Source organism: Musa acuminata, chromosome BXJ3-5 (assembly GCF_036884655.1).
Source record: "Musa acuminata AAA Group cultivar baxijiao chromosome BXJ3-5, Cavendish_Baxijiao_AAA, whole genome shotgun sequence".
Classification (NCBI taxonomy): domain Eukaryota; kingdom Viridiplantae; phylum Streptophyta; class Magnoliopsida; order Zingiberales; family Musaceae; genus Musa; species Musa acuminata.
Window position 1 is genome coordinate 45,082,435 of NC_088353.1, and position 8,634 is coordinate 45,091,068.

At 48.1% G+C, this 8,634-nt stretch overlaps 1 pseudogene; it reads right to left on the minus strand.

Moving 5' to 3' along the window:
- Nucleotides 1-318: 318 nt before the first annotated feature.
- On the minus strand, nucleotides 319-8,076 carry LOC135637588 (probable serine/threonine-protein kinase WNK4; annotated as a pseudogene).
- Nucleotides 8,077-8,634: the final 558 nt, after the last annotated feature.

Below are 8,634 nucleotides of genomic sequence, written 5' to 3' on the forward strand. Positions count from 1 at the left end.
GCAAGGGGCTGACTCCATCCACAAATGGGCTTCGCCTAAAGAGCAACATCTGTGTGTGGCATATAAAAGTTTACCAAACCACTCTCCACAACGTATGCGGTTTTCTATTACCAGTTGGGTATAATTCTCCATATTTTGATGATTTATGATGCATATTTTGAGTTAGACTTTACAGATGGCCCATATTGGTACCGAAAAATTTAAATGATGATGCCAAAGATAATCACCCTCACAAAGATAATTAATGACCCTGAAAGCTTTCAGCTAGCGTTCGGCTCTGGAATACCATAGTACAAACCAGTGGTCGACTCGACTTCAGGTGGGGAACATATTTCCGTTCTTCCAGGTAGCAACACTTACACTCTAACGAGTTCCAGTTATATACAGGCACACATATGATGATGATGATGATGATGATATATATATATATATATATATACACACACACAAACTTTACATCCCAGGGGGGTCCACTCGAGTCCCACCTCGTGAAGGCTTGTACGTATCAGCATCAAACACCACAACATCAGAGGCTTTCTTGGAGTATTAAGTCTCTTAATTAACCACTTCCACCTGCAGAGCCTTGCGTTTTCTTCCTATAATCTCCTGGAGAGGTAGACAGGCGAGGGCCAACGTATGGCGCCTGGAACCCGATCGATGTTCTCTACCGAGCCGACCGTGTTAAACATGCGCTTGTTGAGCTTCTCGACCAGAGCTTTGTGCAGCAGCTGGCTTCGCACATCTATCATCGATCGGTTCCTCATCAACCGCCGGCTATCGACAGGCCTCTTGCCTCCTCGGACACTGGAAGCCCCCCGGGCCTCTGCCGAGGTGCCGCACTTCCTGTGGAGCTGATTGGTTATCGACTCATTTTCTGCAGGGTCTTCTTCCAGACAAAACCGTGTTGACTCGTGGCTGTTGGCTATGAGCTGATGTTCCCCATGGTGGAATGTGCCGTCGCTCTCTTGTTCACTGGCTGATACGTAGTTGACAGCAGAATACTTAGTAGAATGGATGGAGCTCATGTCCTCATCATCCATTAGTCCATCTGTAACTAAACAGTGATCCGGAGATTATATAACCAGAGGGTAAGAACCGTCGATAATGATGACTTGTACATACCTCCAAGCCAGTCTGCTTGGTGATGGTTGTGTTGCTGGCAGAAGATCCCTCGAGAAGAACTCATCCCAAGTACTGATGACCCTTGGGAGGAAGCAGGGGAGGAGAGGCAGTAGAAAGGATGACTGCTTCCCTCCTGTTCATCATCCACATAGTTGTACACATGGGGCCAGTCTCCCAGAACACCTTCCTTGCAACCAGACATCGACGCTGCTGATATCGCCTGGGCGATCATCTCCGCTATCTCTGCTGGCTCTCGATCAGTAATGTCCAGCTCCTTTACCATCTCATTGGCCACATCAATCGGCGTGTCGCTGACGATGTCGAAATGAAAGTATATGTTGCTCGCATTACCTAATACACAAAGAAGCAAAACATCATGCCAAGCATAAAGATGTCATAATTCTACAATGCTGCTAATGTTAGCGCTGTAGCGAGTGTGGTTGAACCAGGTCCAGACAAGCGATGGAGATATGTCTGAGGTTTCAGGTCGAAGAACATGCTTGTCGGCCAAAGCCTGTAATGCGATTAATCTGTACGTACATATGCTATGTCGAAGACATGTATGCCAGCAGATTGACTGTACCATCTATTTATTATAAAAAAACTCGTACAGTGCAAATCAAACTAAACTCATGCTTGAGTTATGATCCAATATCAGCGTAGAAATATTATCTGAACTCATGAAAGTTATAGCTTTACCCACTACTTCTCACGAGCACCGAGTGTATGAGAAAGACTTAGCAGCACTAGTTTCAAATTGGACTCTGGGCCGGGTCAAATTGGGATCGTGTTGAACAATATCGTACACGAGGTTCTAGATCATGTCGGTAAAGTTAGTATGTACGAAGCAGATGAGTTGACTTTAGATTAGCACCTGATCAGCAATCCAAACCACATGCATTTGCAAGGAAAATGAACGTAGAGTTTCCACACCTTCGTTATCAGCAATTTGCACTTTGAGGTAGATGGCGTCATCTTCAGTATTCATTTTGCCAGTGATTGTCATGTCAGTAGTACGCAAAACAGGATCTAGATCATGATGATATGTCACCTGCAAGGAATCATGATTTCCTGATACGATGTTCTTAACGTCATTGGCCGGATTCTTAGGAGCTGGATCTTCAAATGTGAGGAAGGGATCAAGAAGGAGCTCCTTAGCTGAGGATCTACCGGGAACTTTCTGCAGGCATCTCCCGACGAAACGCTTAGCTTCAGGGTCTTGGATGCAGTAAAAAGCATGAGGCAGTTTTCCCTTTAAAAGACGAAAGCCGAATCGAAGTATTTTTATTGAAGTACAAGGCAAAACAGTGCAGAGCATGGCATTAATTAAGATCCCAGTAAAGGAATGCTCTTACTGAAGTAACTTTCTTGTAAATTTGAGCAGGATTTGAACACTCGCTGTAGGGGTACTCGGAGGTCAGCATTTCCAGCACTGACATGCCAAAGGAATATATATCCGCGAGCTCATTGTACTCTTCCTCGTAGAGTTCTGGTGCCATGAACTCTGGCGTCCCTGCGGCAGCAAAGGTGTAGAGCACTGAGAACTTCAAGCGTAGCAGCTGCAGGGAGTCTTTTCTTTCTTATAAATGATTTAATCAACTCTTGCTAAATAAATTGAGTGTTCGCGTTGGAATAATGTGAAATGGAGATCAACAAAGAACCTATATAAAACCGATCATGGAACCTAATCAAGAGTCAAGAGAGGAGAGGGTATTAGTGATCACCTATGACGCTGTGCTTGCATTGTGCACCCCGGAGCGTTGCAGCCAGGCCAAGATCACCAATCTTGACTTGCCCGAGATGGCCATTGACGAAAATGTTGTCACACTTGAGGTCTCTGTGTATCACGGGCGGATCGTGGCCGTGCAGGTACGCAAGCCCCTCGAGGATCTGCCGGGCCCACCTTTTGACAGCCCTTATGTCAACTTGCTGATATCGCTGCCGATACCTGAACCCATCTCTCTCAGATTACTTCGTCTTCCAACTGCATGCTTTTGAATTTATTATTATTTTTCTTCTATATATGCATCATTTTACTTAGTTGGAATATAAACCGTGAATCTTTTCTATATATGCACCACGTAAAGAGATTTCAGACAACAAAAATTGGAAATCTGTTGAGTCAAAATTTATCCGACACCAGCAAAGTCCAATGATCAAATGAATAACGAACGACAGCACGGCTCTGCTCAGACAGAATGACCACATACAGAGAGCGAGCCCATCTTCCACGCTACTTCACTAGGCTCAACCTTAGATCACTGAGTCTGCTATCTATCGACCTCTAATAAGATCAACCAAGTCTGAGTCAAATTGGCATGAAATAACAGGAGGAGTTAAGAAAGCCTACTGTCGAAGCGTGCCTGAGGAGAACAACTCGGTGATGAAATTGAAAGTCCTATGCTCTACATCGATCCAGGATGAATGAAATTTGATGATTGATTCATGGCAGAGGGAGCTAAGGAGGTGGACTTCCGAGTACATGCGCTCCAATGCTTCAGGCGAGCGCATCATGTCACAGAGCATAGCCTGGTTCCATGCCACCTCCGTACCATTCACCTCATCGAAAGCTCTGTAGCTGAAGCTCCTGAATCAAGGAACCCGTGTCACATGATCTACCTTCGCTACTTACAATTTTGTCTTAATCGATATCGAACGGTGGTTCCAAGGATACACTGTCTTCGTCGCTCCTTTACCAAGTACTTCATCGAACTGCAAGGCATGCAGGTAAAAAGGAGACGTGAGACACTAGTCGTTTATTTGAAAGAAAAATAAAATTAGCATGGAAGAATACACAGGGAAAACACTTGTCGTTTTCATAGTATCCAAAGTGAATGCAGAAAATGTTACATTATCATCAAACAACATTCTTAGAATAACTCGGTAATATATACTTAGAAAGCTTTATTAATTGGCCGAAACAACCGCCCATGCAAATGCTTTCCTTGATACGTACATTTGGAAGGGTGATAAACCCTAAGTTTAGTCTCTAGGTTGAACTCGCTCATGATCAGAAGCTGCCTTGGATTAACGATGTTTTGAACGTTGCAGGTCTTCTCCAAATATTTGAATTGCATAATTAATCGTTGCACCTTCTTTAAAATGTTTGGTGGATCTCCCATCACTTGAACTCTCAAATATATCTAAACAACCTACAAAAAAAAATTTAGTGATTGATGAGGATAATAATGGCGACAAGACTCGGGTTGACGTCAGCTGCCCCAGATGACGCCTCACGCCTCGATTGACCCGACAGCACCTGGTCAAACAGACCAGAACGTCGGCCGAGGCACATTAACGTCTTGCTTAAGCTCGGTCATTCACGCCACGCCAACACCAGTGTTGGACGCTACCAAGAATACGAGCCTGCCCCTGCAAGTGGGCACATCAGGAAACAATAAGCTTCCCTATAAATACCCTCTCATTCTAAACAAGGGAGGAAGGGAGCTAAAGAAACCCTCTTCACCTCATCTGACTTGATCATCGGAGGGGTCGGGTCGAGCACCCTGACTCGACCTTTGTGCAGGTGCGAAGCCGAAGGTCCCCACTGGACGCGCAGGCGAGGAGTTCTTGCCCGGAGGAAACGACGACCCCGTCCCGATCGGACCGCCGTAATCAGCCACCTCAGTAGTCTCGAGGAACGTCCCAGGGAGATCCCCACCATCCGGACCCGAACCAAGCCGCGTCGGCCCCGAGGCCACGGCTTAAAGTTGTTTACACCAACAGATTGGCGCTAGAAGGAGGGCCTGAATGTTAGGGGATCGCCCAATTGACTCAGACGTTCTCACAGCCGAGGCGTCACACCCGATCGGAGCTCCGGGGGAACACCCCCGCGTGGAGAACCTCGAGACGGCGCCCCCGCCGACCCGTCGCTCGTGTCATCCGAGGCCTTTCACGACCGCACTCATCAAGTCCGAACTCTGACCAGTATGGTGCAGTCCATTATCCCCCTTCTGTATCTACATGGCTCAGCCGTGGACTACCCGAGTCCACCTCAGCGCGGCTTGCCCGCCTGAGCCGTGTCCCTCGGCCGTAGACTACCCGAGTCCACCATACCTGCGCGGCCTGCCCGCCTGCGTCGTGCTCCTCGGCCGCATGTTCCCCGAGACCACACCTGCGCGGCCATCCCGCCTTCGTCGTGCTCCTCGGCTCCATGCTCCCCGAGACCACACTTGCGCGGCCAGCCCGCCTACGTCGTGCTCCTTGGTCGAATGTTCCCCGAGACCATGCCTGCGCGGCCAGCCTGCCTACGTCGTGCTCCTCGGCTCCATGCTCCCTGAGACCTACCTGCGCGGCCAGCCCACCTGCGTCGTGCTCCTCGGCTCCATGCTCCCCGAGACCACACCTGCGCGGCCAGCCCGCCTGCGTTGTGCTCCTCGGCTGCATGTCACCCGAGACCACTTCCTCTGCGTGGCCTGCCCGCCTGAGACGTTCTCCTCAAGCTGCATGCTGTCCGAGACCACCGTCGCACGCCCAGCCTCCCTTATTTGCTAAATCCGGACTGCGCCCCTAGTAACGGACCAGCAGCAGCCCGACAAGAACAAATACTGAAAGCTGAAGCCATGCCTCGGACTCTCGTTACAACGACTGACGCATAGCTTCTTTCCCGGGGGGAATATGATGAGGATAATAATGGCAACAAGACTCGGGCTGACGTCAGCTGCCCCAGATGACGCCTCACGCCTCGATCGACCCGACAACACCTGGTCAAACGGACCAGAACGCCGGCCGAGATGCATTAACGTCTTGCTCAGGCTCGGTCCTTCACGCCACGTCAACACCAGTGTCGGACGCTACCAGGAATACGAGCCTGCCCTCTGCAAGTGGGCACATTAGGAAACAATAAGCTTCCCTATAAATACCCTCGCATTCTAAACAGGGGAGGAAGGGAGCTAAAGAAACCCTCTTCACCTCATCTAACTTGATCGTCGGAGGGGTCGGGCCGAGCACCCCGACCCGACCTTTGTGCAGGTGCGAAGCCGAAGGTCCCAACTGGACGTGCAGGCGAGGAGTTCTTGTCCGGAGGAAACGACGATCCCATCCCGATCGGACCGTCGTAATCGGCCACCTCAGCAGTCTCGAGGAACATCCCAGGGAGATCCCCGCCATTCGGACCCGAACCAAGCCACGTCAGCCCCGAGGCCACGGCTTAAAGTTGTTTACACCAACAGTGATTTACCTGCCGGCGACTTGGTACGCATTTGATCTCCCGGTAATTACCATTTCACACGAATCTAATTTATGACAGGTCACTGCCTATGTGATGCTGAGCAACTTCAAGACCCCTTGAGGCAGTAAGTTGGACATGCCTGGATTGAAACTATGGTCCTAAATGAATCAGGTTCCATCATTCACTTACTATAGGTATTGGTCTCACGTCTCTTTCTGCATATATATATATATATATATATATATAACCAAAGTGTATGACTGCCATGCTATGATTCGCGGCCAAAAGTTGGCCTCATGAATGATCAAAGAACTGGCGACCATGTATATGATTCTGACACCATCTTAATATTGGCAACACTTGGAAACGTGTGCCCAAGTATAACATTAGCTGGGAGACAGCTTTCCAGTCGAAGAAAAAAAGACTGTGGTATAACATTAAGATTGAGGAAGAGGTAAAACATTGACATGAAAGCATTCAACGCCATATTTCTCAAGTGCATATCATGTGTACACTCATGGAATAAAGCGTATACAAGCATATATCATTTAGAGGGCGGAGATCGCATAGGAAATACCACCAATAGCAAATTTGTATTTCAGCATGTAGAACACCGACCAGATTGATCACACGTATGTACGTTTCACACTGCTACTGTATGCATAGCTGCAAAAGGAAACGAGGAGCATGGCATCCAGAGACTGATACGCCTTCCCGAAAGACATAAAATAACATGCCACTACCAAAAAGCCTTAATAGCGAAGCATATTGCTTACGATTATTTCTGCCACCGTAATATAACGCATAAAATAAAATAAATTGCAGATAAGAAATCTGGGTATTTAATCATCGCTTACACGTCCATAGCGACCGGTCATCGGATCCGTCTCGACGTACCCATTTTCCACGACGGCACGCTCCGCACGCCGTTTCTCGAACATGGCCTCTGCCAGTAGCGTCCTTGACAAAGCCGGATACCAGGAAAAAGAAGGGGAAATCAAGAAAAGCAAGCAAAAGAAGCGCCGGCAGCTGTCAGCTGGAGAGGTTCGGGGAAGGTGGAGGAATACAGAGGTTGAGGTGCCGCTAGATGCGCGGCTTTCCTTCGTGGTTCTCGTAAGAGAAGACGCCGAAGAGCTGCCAGCAAAGCCTCGAGTAGTCGATCCGCAACATGATCCAGGCCATGTTGACAACCCCCAGGGCACGTGAGAAATCGTGGCGGTACCTCCCGATTACCATTGATGTTGTCGAAAATTATGAACCGCACGAAAGGCTCGTCGACCGAATAACTCGAGTTTTGGGTGGGAAAAGACCGATCAGGTCAGAGCGGCGACATCTCTCTCGTGGAGAATTCTTCTGTGCAACTTCTTTGTTGGTGCTTTGCAGTGATTATGGTGGTGGTAACCTCCTCTTTCAGATGAGGTGTAGGGAAATCCTTTTGGCCTGTCACGCGGGTATCCTAAAAAGCAGTCAATCACGATCGAACTAACAAGATTTGGAGAGCGTGCATGCTATGCGCAGGGTATAGTGTTGTGAGGTTCTAAACTTGAAGAATCGATGGTTTCTCTTTGATACCACCATAATTTGTTTGCACGTAAAGAGGAGGGCTGATCAACAAGGAGAATAGGAGCTCTTGGAGACAAATAAGCTTCTGTCGAGTGCAGAGGAGAAAGAACCGAGTAAGTATATGAGATACAAAGAGAAAAAAAAATTGCGAGAGAGAGAGAGAGAGAGAGAGAGAGAGTCAGATGGAGGAATGGCGACCCAAAAAGTTGTAGAAAGAGTGGGGGGAGGCGAGGAGGTGGCACTAATTATAGGCAGCTTGAAGACGGCATTGCCACTGGGGCCCACGGGCTTTACGGGTTCCTCGCCCAAGTATCGATGGGAATGGCCTGACGAAGTCAAACGTAAGGCCGTCTAAATAATATCGCCGTCACAAGTTGATGCAGGTTGGCGATCAGTCTCTTGACTCGGTGCATGCATACCAAATGAGGTGACCAAGGGTAACCAGGTGGAGTTCATTTTTTGGACCGTCACTGTCGTCTCAATATATTACGTTTTCTGGACAACCATTTAGCTCAATCGATTGACGAAATAGTTCGAGCTGCATCCAACTCCTAATTTAGTTGACTTTGCACCACCTGATGGATGTCAAGATGCATCTACGCATGCACCTAATAATATCAAGTTGGAGCTTGGATTTGTCGAGATTACGTTGTGGGATTCTCTTTGTATCTCATATACTCTATTCGATATGAGCCTCGGTGTCAAAGAAAAATCTATGAACACTGCTCAAAGAGAAAAGCACATCTATCTTTTTCTCAGCGTCAAAGCCGTGAACACAA